The sequence below is a fragment of the Argiope bruennichi genome, chromosome 2, assembly GCF_947563725.1.
Source record: "Argiope bruennichi chromosome 2, qqArgBrue1.1, whole genome shotgun sequence".
In the NCBI taxonomy this organism is placed as follows: domain Eukaryota; kingdom Metazoa; phylum Arthropoda; class Arachnida; order Araneae; family Araneidae; genus Argiope; species Argiope bruennichi.
This window is the reverse complement of record NC_079152.1, coordinates 62155689-62172634: the sequence shown is the minus strand read 5'-3', so window position 1 is coordinate 62172634 and position 16946 is coordinate 62155689. Positions and strand designations below refer to the sequence as shown.

The 16946-nt window shown below is 28.4% G+C and overlaps 1 long non-coding RNA gene across 1 annotated transcript in view; it reads right to left on the bottom strand.

The window, feature by feature from the left end:
- The window catches only part of LOC129958629 (uncharacterized), a 40229-nt gene extending 24674 nt beyond the window's left edge, over positions 1 to 15555 (bottom strand). The window contains exon 1 of the long non-coding RNA XR_008783272.1: positions 15387 to 15555. This is a non-coding gene — a long non-coding RNA (uncharacterized LOC129958629). The remainder of the gene's footprint in view (positions 1 to 15386) is intronic.
- Between the last annotated feature and the right edge of the window lie 1391 nt (positions 15556 to 16946).

Sequence of the window (16946 nt, the reverse complement as noted above, 5' to 3'; positions counted from 1 at the left end):
TAATCTATCCTATAGAATATTTTTAATTAACTTGAGTCGCAATGATGATGCTAAAAAATTCATCTTTATATTATATAAACGACAAAAGGGACAAGTGAAATGAACACAAGGAAACAGTATAGTTAAGTAATGAATTTGCTTAATGAATGTGAATTTTATTCCAACAAGGTAAAGTACAAGTTCACAGTAGGTGCTCCAAATTGCGCCCATTCGCAGAGCCGTTGCATTGACCGCCGAATATTTTCAAAAACGCTTGATACATCACAGACAATGCCTGCGGTGGCCATTATTTGTGCAACAAGGTCCATTTCACTAACGACATATGGTCTTTCATGGCCCAGCACAAAAAGAAATCCATGGGTGATAATTCAGGTGATTTGGGTGGCCAAGCGATCGGTCCACCTCTGTCAATCCATGGAGCACCGAATTTTAGGTTCAGGTAATCACGCGCAATAATTGTACTGTGGTCTGGAGATCCGTCATGTTGATACAACATATATAGGCGGATATACCGCAGTCATTGTCCATGATATACCAAGCTTTTTTGAAAATGCTCGGTAGTCGATGCAACAGCGTTGTAAATCCCGTGTTCGTGTAAATGGTCGTAATTTTAGGCACTTGCTGGTAACGAATATATTTTACCTTGTTGGAATAAAGGTCACATTCGTTATCACTTAACTTTACTGTTTCTTTATGTTCACTTCATTTGTCCATTTTGTCCATGCGGATGAAGTTTGCGGATATACTTTTCTATGTGAAATCGATTTTCTGAGATATTCCCTACGTTCTCACGAAAATTAAACGATAAGTTTTGAATCACTCTGATATCATATACAAATATAAACATTAACAGATAAATATTCATACAGATATAGTTTCAAAATCATTTTCTTTTTCGAATATTTGGATGTTGAAAACTTTGAGCTTCATCAAAATGCCAATGTCGAATTTTTTCAACAGTTAAAATATTTTTTTTAATCTTTTGCAATCATATCTCGAATTTGACTCTCCATTCTGAAGGAAGCATCGTTTTCACATTCTTGCTAGTTAATGATTATTATAAAAGCTTTATAATAACAAGAATTGTTATATTAATTTTTAGGAATTATAACAAAATTTTAACTATTCTCTTCGGTCTAATAAGCACTAAATGCAATTCTAACACTCGAAGATGTATAATTATGCATCTCATTATTTTTGAAATACAAAAGGCCAACTTAAAAAAACTTGAAAATTACATCTGGAGAATTACAACATCTATTTCAGATATATTTAGAACAGTAGAACTAATATCAAGAAAGGTTATTCGAAACTTTAAATGAGCCATAAATAAAACAAGGCCATAAACTAGAAAGAAACAAGGTTATCCTGTTCATGCTGCTACTTACATTTTTAAAAGGTTATTATTGGAAATAAATTTCGAAATTAATAGCAGTGCTGCAGTAGAAATTAATTGAGAAAAGATGTGAAGAGAGTAGCAATTCAGATTTTAACGAAAGTTTGCATAATAAGTATTGCTTAAAACGGCATTAAATCAAAATTGTACTTGGAGAGCAGAAAAATACACAATAAAAATATATTTTAAATGCTATCAGATTTATAAGCTATTTGTTTATTTTAGAAAAACCGATAATCTTTAAAAAAATTGATGGAACGTATAAATATTACACTTGATATATCTTTTTGATTATAATTAACATCCTAAATTGGTAGATATTATATAATTTAATGAAATATTAATATAGTTCAAAATATTTCGCTACAACGATGAAAAGTTTTTATTCAATACATCATTTAAAAATTCTTTATATAAAAAATCTGCTAATTTGAATTGTTTATATTTTTCTTTCCTTTGTATCAATTTATTTCATTGGTTTTTATTCGTTATTTAAAAAAATGATAACTTTTATTCTGTTTTCAAAAATGCATGCATATGATGATGGAAGCTAATCATTTCATGATTATATAGTAACGTCACCTAACCAATTGAAGCTGAAAGACTCCAGAAAATATACCGAGTTCATACTTTCAAACATCGATGCAAACGTATTCTTGAATTTGAGTTACTATGCGACACAATTGCTTAAAATTAAAGCGCCTTTACGATGTACGTAATTTTTTTAAATTACATAAATGTCATCTTTCAAAAATCCTTTATTTGGATATCTTGAAATGCTAAATGCAAAGACCAACACTCAAGATCATTTTCAACTTATGTTTATAAAACCATTATTTATCTATTCTTTTCACAGTCAAAGTTACTGGTTTAATAAAAATGAAGTCAAAAAGTTTTCAATGTTTTCTCGGAAATCAAAAGCAAACAACTAGTCAGCATTTTACGAGAAGCATAGCGCACCATCTTTAAAATTTATATCATTTCATCCAGTATTGCTGTCAGTTCTTCAACGTTTCCAAATCCACATAATAGAACGAATCCAGTTTCTGACTCAGTTGGAATTTCCCCATTATGAAATTTTTACAGCTTGCACATTTTCAATATCACAAATGTAACAAAAATTCTAAATTGACATCTGCCGACTTATCACAGAGATGACGTTGAAAATAATACGTTTCTTTTAATGTGATACTTTTCTATGATGACATTCTTTCTGTAAATAGGTGGATTTCTATGTAAAATTACACCATGATATTAACATGCTATGATGCTTCGGACTAGGAATTTGAATTTCCGATCTTTTTGCAGTATTAATAACAACTTTTTTTTCTAAATTTTTTGTAATTTAATAATTTTTTTATGTAAATTTATAAAGGCGGATACATTTAAAACACTGATAAAAATTTTATTAGTTATAAGACTCTAATTTTAGTTTTAAAAATGATAAGAGGTGATTACAAAAAATATTTAGATACATTGATTATAAAACAAAAAAAAAAATGACACGAAAAATTGCGTTATTATAAACTTAATAAATTTCCACAGTCAATGACAACTAGAGTTGACAAATATAGAAAACTAAACTAAAACTGACGAAACCAGAATTACCATTAAATAATTAAATACAAATTTCTATGATTCCTAGGCTATGGAAGGGTGTCCTTGAAAACAATAAGTTTTTTGTTTTAATTATAAAGTTTTATTAGAATATCTCAATTACCATAATTAAAGGTAAAATTTAGCTAAAATTTTAAAATTGCTTTCAGAATATTGGAATCATACCCAGGCGTATTTAGCAGGACATCATTATAATTCTCTTATAACGTCAACATGATTTAACATTGATTATACTTTAAAAAAAAAAGAAACAACCGATAAAAATTTTTATTTTCTTCACCTCTGTTATTTCTCATAAACATATAACAAAATTTTACGCTATGAAAAATGAGAAGCATAACTTTTAACCTTTATCTGATGAATATACCTCGTAAAAATAACACCTATTATATTGCTTCCTCTGCAACTAAATCAAGCGTTCTGCACGTGTGACATCAATAAAATCTTTATAGTTATTGGTTTTCCTATCAACGCAAAAATTCATCGAGTAGAATAACAGGATATTTTTCATAACCAGATCAATTTTCTGCAGATCCAGGAACTAAAACTCTTTTTGCAAATAAACCAAAAAAATAATTACACGAGAGCTTTTAGGGTGGAAGTCGAAATGCTTATGGGAATATATATTGGCACGATTAATAAAAAATGTTGCCAAATAGCATTAACGCTCATGAAATGACATTTTTACTTTCTTTTATATGAAGTATAGAGAAAATATTGCAATCGTCACAAAAATTCGAGCAAGAGATTTTGACATGTATCCACATTTCATTCTTCCCTGGGTATGAAAAACACATTTTTGGTATTATGTCTGTCTGTGTACACGATAATTCAAAAATGATTTGATCTAGGCTTATGAAACTTGTCATATACACATATGCAGTTTTATGAATTTGTATTAAATTTTGAATGAAATTCATTTAAAAAAAAGTCTGTCTGTTCGATTGTTCAAATACAAGCGAGCACGATTGTTACAAAACGTAAAGAACTAGATAAATAATATCTGATATACAAGTAAGCATGTAAAATGATGTTCCATATCAAATTTTAAACATACTTCGTCAAGAAATTGACTGTCTGTCAATCTGTATCTTTGAATGCATGCATACGCAGTAACTCAAAAATGCAATGACTTAAAATAACTGAAACTCACTTTTCATCTTGTGGCAACAACTATAGTTCCACGTCGGAGTAAAATTAACATTATATGATCAAAATGCATTTCTGATCTTTAAATTATGAATAAAGTTTTAAATTATTAAATAAATCTGTCATTAAATATTAAAATATGAATAAGCATTATTTAAAAATTATTAATTGAGCTATTATTATTTATCACTTAATTTTTTAATTAAATTCTAAACAATAATCAGTTTTCATATGAAAGTCATCAAGTAAATCAGTGAAATTCAGTTAAATTCTCATAAGAAAATATCTAAAGTAATCACAAAATATTAAATCATTAAATTATTATTTATTAATTAAGCATTAAATTGTTATAAATAAATAATTATTCATAAATTGATTCTATGTAAGCGGTACTTTTTTATGTAATTATACTGCTATGTAATGAACCAAATCCATCATATTAGAGTAAATAAAATTGTTTAAAAATAATATCATTAATAAATTTACTACTATGTTTTATAGTGTGTGTTTTGTTTTGATAATAGCTTCATCAAAAAATACACATATTTTATGAAAAGTACTGAAGACTAGATAAAACAAGTATTCATTTTAAGTAGTGTGCTGAAAGAGGATTAAAATTCTATCGATCGGTTTGTATAGCAGACGATATTTGATAAAAAAAATAGTCTAATAGATCTGGCAAAAACAGATGGCAGTTGTTTATTTAAGATTATGTATTTTTATTGTGTTTTATTCTTCTAAAGACTTGATTTACTTTCACTATTAAATCGCTAAATCATAGAATAAAATAAATCATAAAACTGCAAGATATTTTATATTTATATAAATAAAAATAATTACTTAACTCTTAACGATTTCACCTACTTACCAAAAATGGTTCTATGTTATTTTATAAAATTGTTTTTTTTTTCATAAGAAAAATTTTATAACAAGGTATAAAAAGACTTGTATATGCAGTAATTAGCACACAAATGTTTAATTCATTTTCATATAATACAAATGCTTATTGCATTTATGGGTTGCTCATCATGTTCATCCATATTACATTAATTTTAAAAATATGATACAATTAAAATATTTTTTTTATTCATTTTAGCGAAAAGCATTTAATAGTTTCTCCATCCAAATATATTGTTTGATTGAGCTCAAATACAAGAAAATTGAGCTAAAGACTTTCTAAAATAAGGGTTACCTGCCGAGAGTATCAAAAATAAATAGCTATTAAATTGCTCTTGCTTGGATTGCTCCGTTTTTTCCCTAAGGAATCGCTCATGCGCATTGTTGATAACTGCTTTAAGCTACTTATTTATCAGCATGAAGAAGCCATTTAATGACCATCGTTAACACACTGCATATGCAGAATTTTCTTAGATTTAAATATCTAGTTAAATAAATAACAATTTGTAAGGCAAAAGTCTCTGGATACGTTTAAGTCATACAATCGATATATGAATTTTTAATCATAGACTAAATTTTTATATATCGATTGAAATAACATTAAACATTCCAAATATGAATGAAATAATTTCGTAAGGGCAACGATAATTTGCTTCTAGGGTCTTTATTAAAATCCTTATACATGCAATTTTTGTCTCGATTTGTATTATACAAAAATATATCTTCATTAATTGATTTAAAACACTAGAAAAGTCAGTGATTGCCATTTTCAGAGCTGCTAACTCATTATAAATATTGATAAAGAAATTTATTAATCCTTTCTAAGGTCGTGGTAAGTATTTTACCACCAAATTCATCAATTTTTTTATGCAATTAAGTAGATTGTCCTATGTTCTCATTAATTTTTTCGACGAAACAAAATTCTAGACGATTTATTTTCATATTTCACATCACAATGAAAATATTAATTTGTTAACCAACTCAATTAACAAATCAAATTAATTATATCTAATAAGTTTGATGAATCACTTTTTTTAATTGATCTCAATCCCAAATTATTTTAATATGCTATTATTAGAAAAAAATAGAGTTTTAAAGAGTTAACTTGCACTTTTTAATACTATAGAATAAGTAGGAAACAATTTTGTGATTCTCACTGAATAAACAGTTAAAACTTCAGTCTATGCATCCTTTACAAAAATTTATAAGCCAAAGATTCCTGAAAACTAAGTTAAATGTTTTTTTTTCATTTAAATTAGAACTCTTTTCAACAATTTCAATACTCGCAAAACTATTCTGCTTAGAAGTTGATGAAAGGTTAAAAAAAAGCTTTCTAAGATTGACAAATTTGGTTCATTCACTAAGAAGCAACCGATTGTGAAAGGCGTCATTGTACGATATTTGGAATAACGGACCAGGATCTTTCATCTCACGAAAACAGTTTCACAAAATCACTTCGGAAAAAAAAAGGTCTAAAAATAAAATCGCCGCTGTCCGAATAAAGGTCATGCCATTTTACGGCGGTGAAACTGAAAAATTTTTTTCCCTAATACAATCGCGAATTTTTCCTGTTCGCAAAAGGGTAACTTGAATCTACTAACTTGCGAATTATCCACGAAATTACGCAGTTGCATGAGCAAAATTATCGTAAAGTGAGACATCTGATAGGGATAACGAAAATGAAAACCTTGTACACGTTTTACATGATAAGGAAAATTTGACAAAGGAAAAACAGAAAATAAATAAAGGAAGAAAGAAAGAACGTCCAAACAACCCAGAATTTTCTGCACGGCTGAATAGAATTAAAAGGTAAACTAAGACCAGAGGATTATTTACTTTAAGCCTAAAGAAATGAATTCAGAGTTCTTGTTCGGTTTAATATTTCATGTACCTCGACTGAAAGACTAACACCTGCAAGGATTGTTAGGCCTTGAGTCACCGGAAATTATTTCGGAAAATAAATTAAGTAACGAATAAAAGAGCGATTTGTTTGCGGAAATTGCATTTTTTTCCGCTTGAAAGAGCCGTAGCTCTCCTTCTAGAATAGAATACAAACGTCAAGTTCTTTTGCTAATCTCGGTAATTCGTTTCTTGATGACGTGATTAAAAGTAAATAAACAACCTTTCAATTCTGCAAAAGCTTCATTTAAACAAATTAATATTTATAATTCATTTCAAATAATCGGAATATGGACTAAATATTAATAGTATTATAATGTAATATTAATTCTTCATTCTAATCCAGCATTAAGATGTTGCATTAGAAAGGAAAATCATAGACTTAAAACATCGTCTTTTTCAATTTAAATGTAGATTCTGAACTTGTTTTTAAAATATAATTCTTATATCTAGACATGATTAGAAAGAATTCGATTAATTTGTTTTGCAAATTAAAATTTCATTTTTAAGTTTTTGACGAATAACTACAATTTCAAACTTTTATATTACACTTACGAGAATGGGTTCGATTAATGAATAGACGCTCTAACCCAAATGTAATCTTATATAATTGAAGGCACAGGCGATACCAAGTCACTTTGCAGAAATAATTTTTTTATCCACATTCAATAGATTGAGCTTATAAGGAAGTTAAATAATTAAATCTGAATATTTTTTCACTTCCAGATGCATGATTGTATTCCATAAAACTTCAGAATTAAATAATGTATAAGCATTTGATTTAAAAAAATTACATAAATCTGAATAAAAATGCTTAATGATTGTGATCTTTTTTAAAAAGAAATATGTATAAGCAATAATTAGTGAACAAATCATCATCGATTATATTATCACTTGCAAATAAAAAAAATGCTTAAAATAAATCGCATTAACCTAATTTTATTATTATTATAAATGGCTTTTATATATGTATTTTTTAAAATATGTCATAAATTTAATTTATATTTTATTATTATAATTTAAATTTCATCATAAAACAAAAATAAAATTTCGTGATAAAGTGCTATATTCAATGTAAACAATTCGAAAGTCAGCGAAAAAATTAATATAACTAAATTATAAACTAGGTTAGCAACGGTTGAGGTATTGCATTTTTCGAAATAGAATTCTGTTACCAATACAGTATATAATTAACATGGAATATATTACCATAAAATATTATTCCCTAAATATTAGATCCTAAATCGATGAAATTTGTTGTTTTAAATCGGAAATATTTTTAACTTGATTGTTGCTGATATTTTGCGATCACCTAAAGAAAATTGTGAGCATTAACAAAAACTGTTTCTCATTCAATTAAACAGCTCCGAAAATATTTTACTTTCATGAAACAAGTTAAAAATAATTATCTTTGAAAAAAATCCAGTGCAAATGATAGGCCATGATGGCTTGATGATAAGGTATAAGTTTCGGAGCCGATGGTTCAAATTCGTATTTCACCGAAGAACAGCTGTATGAACGGGTCTAGTCTAATGCAGGTATAATCTGGTGCCAAAGTTCTATGTTCTGGTGCAGGTATAATCTGGTGCCAAAGTTCTATGTTCTGGTGCAGGTATAATCTGGTGCCAAAGTTCTATGTTCTGGTGCAGGTATAATCTGGTGCCAAAGTTCTATGTTCTGGTGCAGGTATAATCTGGTGTCTCCAGGTGCCCAAGTTCTATACTGAAAGCTTGAGTTTCGTTTAGTTATATTAATGTCACGTTTTAAAAGCAACACTAGGGCTATTTTGGGACGGACCTCGTAATTTTGAACCGAGTCAGATGACGAGGAGGGCACCTGGTCTGGCACCACCCCTGTCCAAATTTCCACTCCACACCAACGACATTTGGTTCCGATGGTTGTAAAGTGCACCAGACCTGCTTACCCGACAGTTCTTGGACAGCAATTGGGTCTCAAACCTGAAACCCTCCGGTTCCGAAGCCGACAGCTTACCACCAGGCCACCGCGGCCCCACTAAAAGCTTGAAGAGGGAGTGTAGATACGAGTGATATCCCTATCATCTGTCCACGACTTGAAATTTCGAGAACCGCCCCAAAACATCCGTAGGTTCTTTGGCTTGTTTGTTTGTTTTTGTTTAAAGGAGACGAAAATATAGCTAAACTAATATTAATAAAAATATAGGAACTACTGTAACATGAAATTAAAAAATAAAATCAAAATAAAACAGTTAGTAAGATTCCAAATATTTTGTTAAATACACAGAAATATAATTATTACAGTGAAAACACCGTATTCAATATCTATTTAAAAGTAAGGGAAATATGATTTAGATATCGTTTATTTTGTAGCCCAGAAAAAAATTTATAAAATAAAAATATGCATGTAAAATAAAAAATTAAAGCAACGATCAAAATTTTTAATAAAAAAAGATAAGAAAACACCTAAAATACGAATTCTTTTTAGTTTTACAATGTAATATAATAAAATGGATTTTGATTAATCATTTCTATAAAAAATTTAAATATGTATCATCGGAATATTTCTTTGATCATGTGTTTGGATCAGGATAAAATGAAAAAAATCAGAGTAGATAATTAATTGCCAATAGATTCGAGCACTGAACAATATATCTTTAACATTAAGTAAGCAGAAACAAAGACAGGAAATTAAACTGTGATGTTTCAACCTTTTTACCACTGTATGCTTATCGATCCTATATACCACTGACAGATACAAAACTAAATGCAAATAGAATTGTGCCTTTTTTTTTTTTTACAGCGTCATTGCCAAATCAATTTCAGCAAGTGGCAATTAAAGTATTCCGTCAGAGAAACCATTTACAAAGTATAATTTTTAAGGATTCCAAGGAAAATAAAGACGGTAAATTTTTAATACTACAATACTAAGGATAAACGGAAAATTTTTAGGTTCATTATTTATTTCAATATTCAATAATAATTATTATTTAATTTATTATTTTGTCTAAAGACAATTTAAAAGCAAAGTACAAGGAATAAAAAAAAAATATTTTTGTTGAAGCAAATTAATGCTATTAAAATGATGGTATTAATAATACTTAATTATAATGGTATTAAAATGATTTCGAACTGTATTAATATGGACAATCCGCCTGAGAGATATCTATACGCCCATCAGTCTTGTGGTATGAACTGTCTATTCCATATTTACAGTAGTCCTATTATGAGCAGGTATTTCTAATGATAAGAAAATATGAATACCTATGAGAGTGAAAAGAGTTTTAAAATAATTTTTTTTCTTCATCTTATATGAGATATACACATTATTATCATCATCAAAAAATCCTCGAGATTTTGATAAAATCCACTGTAAATCCGAAAAACACATTTTTGGAATAGCATGTCTTTCATCTTTTTTGTTTGTGAACATGAAACTCAAAAATTTATTGAATAAACGATTCACATTTGATATGTTTATACTAAATTATAGATATATACTGTTCGTTTCAGTGTCCCGAGACGACCACTTTTCGACGATTCTATCTTACTAAGGGGTGAGACGCAGAAGAATTCCGGAATTCTTCGTCATTCTTTGACCTTGATTATCGCTTTATTAGATACTTTTTCGTTCAATTTCCTTTTCACGAGTATGAGAGTATCGTGTCGTTTCTTTCCCCCTTTTTATTTTCATTCCTCCAACATTTCTACATCTCACCCTTTCATTTTTCCTCTCACCCCTATTTTGAGGAATTAAACCCATCCTAAACGCATGCGCAAAAGCGCGGAGAGTTTTAGAATCCGTTGGCAAACAATATCTATCAAATTTTGATAGATATTTTGATAATCGAAAACTATCTTGATGAAGTCTAGATCTGTGCTTCTGAATGCCATAATTTAGGAAATGAAGAGCTGGATGACTAAAGTTTTCAACACAATTTTATCAACACAATTTATAGTTGTAATTCGGTATCAAATTTTGAACTAAATATGTTAAAAGGTTTTCGCTGTTTATAAGTTTTTGTTTCAAAAATTAAACCGGTGGAAATGATCTTCTCGAAACTCTCCCGATAGATCTTACCTTATAGATATAGATCTTATTACTCCTTCTCCCCTCCCCTTATTTTCCTAAAAATTGTAGACTTTGTGTAAGGCATTGGTGAAAAATACTTACGAAACATAGATCTTCAGCTTGAATCTATCACTAGACTATTTAATTTGGATGCATTTTTGCAGGCCAATTGACGCTAAAATTTGGCTCAAAATTGCTGTTGTAGTTACAATATAACATATCTAATTTCATTGATTTAAGTTATTGCATTTATGAGTTATTGTGATATTATCGGTTTTTATATGCATGTGGGAGTATAAACCGACAGACGGTGATGGTTTGACGAATTTGGTTCAAAATATTTAAATATCTATATTTTAGATACTGAACTTGTATACTAAATCTTATTTACTTAATATTTCATGTTCTGTGATTATCGAATTCGCTTGTCCTCGAATAAGCAGAATTTCTTTTAAATAGATTTCGTTCAAAATTTTATTAAAAAAAAAACCCAAAAAATCGGTCGCAATCCGTTAAACTAAATTTCATCCGTCTAGCTCAAGTCATTTTTGAGTTATCGTGCTCACAGACAGACGGATAAACTGGCTGACAGAAAGTCATAACGCAAAAAGTGCTTTACGAACTCAGAGAGGTCCGAAATTGAAGATTCACCAAAATCTCGTGATCAAGTTTCTTTTACGATAACAATACTTCTTCTTAATATGAGATTAATTAATTTTTACTTCCTTTATACGAGAAAGTGAAAATGCAATGATTTAGGGATAGGAATTTAACATGTGGTTTTGTAACCGAAATTATAGACGTGTAACGAATTTTTTGTTTTAATAAATCGAAAATAATATCGAAGGTGTAAACCAAAAACACGTTCGATTTTCTTTATGACACTATGAAGCAAAGAAACGCATCATATTTCGTAGGTATAAGGAGGAGTCGGAGAAAGGTAGAGACGGAGGACATGGTCATACACTTCACGTTAGACTTTGCCATCTTAATCCTTATCCTTTACAATACGTTCAAATTATATCGATTTATAAAATGAATTGAAAAGATGGTGCTATATTGTCTAAATATCGAGACTGAGAAGAGAATACATTTTCTTGGGTTTTTTTTTTCTCTCTACGAATCGAATAATTCTGATTTTAAAAAAATAAAAGAACAGAAATTGCTCAGAAATTCAGAATAAGCATAACCACTCCGGAAACACCACAATCATAATAAATATAAGTCAAGTCTTCTGATTATGCAAATTAAATCTGAAATGAATCATTAGAATCATTAATTAAGAACATGCAGTCGTTCAGTCGAATGCAAATGCAACTGCAGAAGCCATATGACATCTAATTGCATATTGTTTTATGCTAAGCTCTAAGATCTCCTGTAAGGTGCGCGATGGATTCCGAATGGAAAAAATACATTTGGTGTATATTAGATAACCATGAATGAACAAGAAATTCGGAATGAAAAATTTAAAAGTTATTCTTCTACATTAAAGAAATTTAATTCTAAAGTTTATAGGATTTCTCCAAAAATTATATACAAAATATTCACGTACTTACTTAGAGAATAATGCAGAAATCATGTGGAATAACAGAGCAAAGGACCATAAACGAAACTCTTAACATTTAAACCACAGACTTGAACTCTACAGTGTTTCGTGGCCATTTGGCTACAGGCTTTTATTTCCATTTATAAGTTTCACACGATTATTCTGACGAGCAACAATGAGATTTTGGAATTCTTTTTTTTTTTGATTAAAATTTGTAGAAAAGAACTATATATGGTAATAGCGGTACTAGAATTACATTTAAACTGGAAACTTGGAAAAATACCAAGATGGTATTTTTAATGGTAAAACTATTCATACAACAGCCATCATATTTTTTTGTATACCAAAAAAAAAAAAAAAAAAGGTAAAAAGGATTTTTATTTTTATTGCAGAATTGTTATAATGTGAATGGTGTCACTGGGATTGTTTAATACATAATATAGCCAGCCATTTGGCACGTTTTAATTTTTTAATTTCTCGGGGAATCATTTAATTTTTTTTAAATAATTTTCCTAAGTTATTCCTTTTTAATTAATCCTTCCAGTTATTCAAAACGGACATTTTTTTTTTGTAAAAAAAAGTCTTGCATTCTCTGGTTAAAAAAATTAATATTCATAATAGAATACTTGAATAAAAAAATCTTTACACTGATAAAAATGCAATATCTCTACTAAACTGGGTTATTAGGAATCAGTTCTATGGAAAAGATAAACATTTTTCTCACAAACATTCCATAAAGTAAAATCAAAGTTATACAAATTTTTGAAATCTTTTGTTTTAACCATTCATTTTTATCGAATGTGGAATGTTATACTGCATTAAATAAAAAATTGTAATATTCTAAGCAGAAATGAGTTTAAATTCTGAATAAAAAACAAAATTAAAATATATAAATAGAAAAATGAATAGTATTCAAGATCGCTGTATGATTTTTATTGGCATAAAAATAGTTTATAAAATATATAGAATTTTATTTTCGAGTTTTTAACAAATCAATATTGTATACATATTACGTGTTTTGCTATATACTTTGCGAAACGTGCATCTGATTAGTTTCAAATAGGTCTGTTCAGAGTATGATTCATGTCTCATCGAAATGCAAATGCTTGTGTATTGTCTGGATAAATTCGCATTAATTCCACGAATGTAAATTCAATAACAGGAGTCGTTTCACTTACGTTTTTTTGAACTATGCCAAGAAAGAAAACTTTCTCTACTCCAATGATAAGAATACATATTGTATTGCATTTGATGTTAAATATAGATAGCATATTTTGTATATTCTCTGCTTATCTGAGGGCAACATTTTTTTCTTCCCTTTGTATATTGTTAAATATGCTTCTCTCGAAAGTCTCAGTTTATGTTTTAAAATTTCGCTTCCTATTAATGAATGCAATTAATATCCGAATTATGAAAAGATATTAAGTTTATTTTAGGCTGAATGGTAGTATTATATGTGCGATGTTAGAAATGAAATCTTATTTCTAAATTAAAAATATTTCAATTAATAAAAATATAACACCGATAAATTTGGATTAAAACATTCAAAGAATTTTTGTAAAACTGTAGAGGATTGCGGTGAAATATTATTTAACATTTCTTCGAGTTTGTGTACTTTTCACTTTAATAAATCGATAAAGAACAAGATAAACTTTAGAAGTTAACACTAATGGAAATCACAACATTGATTGTAAATTCAAATTATGATACTTAATATTATAATTATGCTGATGAATAGTCCTCGGATTATTACCTCCCCCCCCCCCATACACACACTTACACACATAATAACTTAAATAAGATGCGAAAATTATTTGTTTATTTTTTAATTCCATTTCTTAAAAAAAAAAACTGATAATTATTTTCGTCGGATATTCAAAAAGTCCATTTTATTGTTTTTGCTGTCTTAGCCCGATATAAATCAATTTTTGAAATATATTCCAAAATAATTAATATAATTTTAAAACACTGCTTGAAATTTTATGCTTATTAGCGATTTTAGAATCTCACTATATTTAATATCACTAAAATAAAGTAAATAATATTTGCATTGCAATGTAATATATATTGTTCATTATGTTATTGGAAATCCAAATATTTCACAAGTATGAGATAAAAAATATTATTAACAGCACATTATTGATCTAATTACCACAACGTATATTTCAATATAAATTTGATTCATTTTAAATAACATTAAAACATTTCTTTTGCAAGGAAAATTGATTATTTGAAATAACCGTAATATTACAAGGAAAAATGAATAAGTGCAAGTAGACCCTTCTTAAATAAATATAGTTCTTTTTAATATGATCGTACTTTTACAAAACTAAAATTACAATAGCAATGAAAAATTAATAACTTCTGTTTGGAATTCTGAAATTATAGAATTAATTTTAAGAAAATAAATAATCAGAAAGTGAATCCATACAGGCTGAAAAATAAATTTATTACTCTATTTACATTTTTTTAATGTTCGTTTGAATAATAAAATATCTCTCAAAATCTTTAGATTAACGTTCGTATTAATAATATAATTTTAAATCAAAATTTATTATTCACACAAAATTATCATTTGTGTTAGGATAATTATCAAATAATTTTTCATAGTCAAACGATATAAATATGCATAAATATTTTCAAATAAATATGCATATAGAATAAACTTCTTTAGCAAATAAATATGCTAATAGCTTTTTCGGTAGCTATTCACCCTTCGCTGAATTTCACTTTTCAACAGGTTATCAAGAGCAAGAAGAAAGTTATTATAACGGAAGAAAATGATAGTTCTTAAGAGATAAAAAGAAAAAAAAAAGCATATATTTTCTCACTCACCGGCTTGAGAGAGAAGCTCTCCAGTTGCTAAAGTATCATCATCGATACAGATCTCGTCTGACAACAGCTGATATGCATGTTTTTCAGGGAGTGATTTTGTTGACAATCGAGTTTCTTCAGTGCCTAAGCGACTATCACCTCAAATGAAATCTCGTGCTTAGTGAAGAGAGTATACTGCGCCACCTGCTGGTTGCTTTTTCTTCCTTCTATGTTCATCGATTTAAAAAGAATGATTTTGACGTTTCGTGTACAGTTAGTTTGTTCGTGCAGAGAAATAAATGGCCGTGAAATAAAAGTTGCAGAGAAGTAAAAATAAGAATCAGTATGTTTTCCGTAACCTTTTAAGATATCACATTAAAAGAAACTGTGGGAAAAAGGAATTTTTGTTTCCAAGATATAGACGTAAATGAACTTTTAAATTATATTGAGTTGGCAAATGTTATTGCCAATTAAAACAATGATTTAGTGATTATCAAACTAAGAATTTGGAGAAATGGGGCCATATCAATTTCTATCCATCTTGTGACCAACTTTTGTTGAAGTTTGCTAATCCTTCTTATTCCGCGAATTTTTCGTATATAATTTGTTTCTGAAGCCCCAACTTGTTAATAGGTTATTTTTTTTATCTTGGATTCACCTTCATTCGCCTGCTAGCTCTCAATTTACTTTTAATTAGCCACCTTCGTTGATCAATTAATTTGTCAAAATATTGATTGTGACTTATTTCAATTCAATCTCTCATTGTACGATTTTATAATCATATTCCCCTGTAAAATGGGATTTTAAATTATGATGGATATTTAATATATGTTTCAATAGCTCTAAAATTCATCTGTTAATTCCTACATTTATAAAGTCATAAAATGTCAGTTTCACGTGAGAAGCATACTTACCTCTTTTTGTAATATCTAACTCCACTTTGCTTTACGTGGATCAATTTCTTATTCGCTATACAATATGTTGGATGAATTGCAAAAATGAAATGGTGCGACGCATTTTATTTAAAATATAAGTATAAGCATGACTGATTGAAACTCATAGTTTAAAACATGCGATTAATTAAAAAGAATATTGAAATTGCAAATACGATCATTCAGTGCACACGCACATACTAGATGTTTAATATTTTAGAGGACTTTGTTAATAGATCGAAAAAATAGTGAAATAAAGTACAGCATTACGACATTGCCAATAATCGAAAAAGCAGCAAGTAAGAGGTAAGTTAATTCAATGTTCTCTGTTTGCATTAAAATTGTGAAACTGCATCATATTTTGCACTAAATTCGTCAATTTGGAGATTTTCTAAAAACTAAAAACAATATATATATTTAAAGATTTAGGCGACAATGAACTGCCAACATTTTGAACGCAGGAACGCTTAATTTCTTCTTCGTTCTGAGCTTACTTTACATGTACCATATATCTTTGGTACCTTACATATCAAAATTCTGAAGTATTAGTTTTCTTAAAGGCAAGTTAGAAAGTAAATTAAAATAAAGAATGCAAGAAACATGTTAGAAAACAGCAAGACCAATTGATTTTAATACTTAATGATCTTCG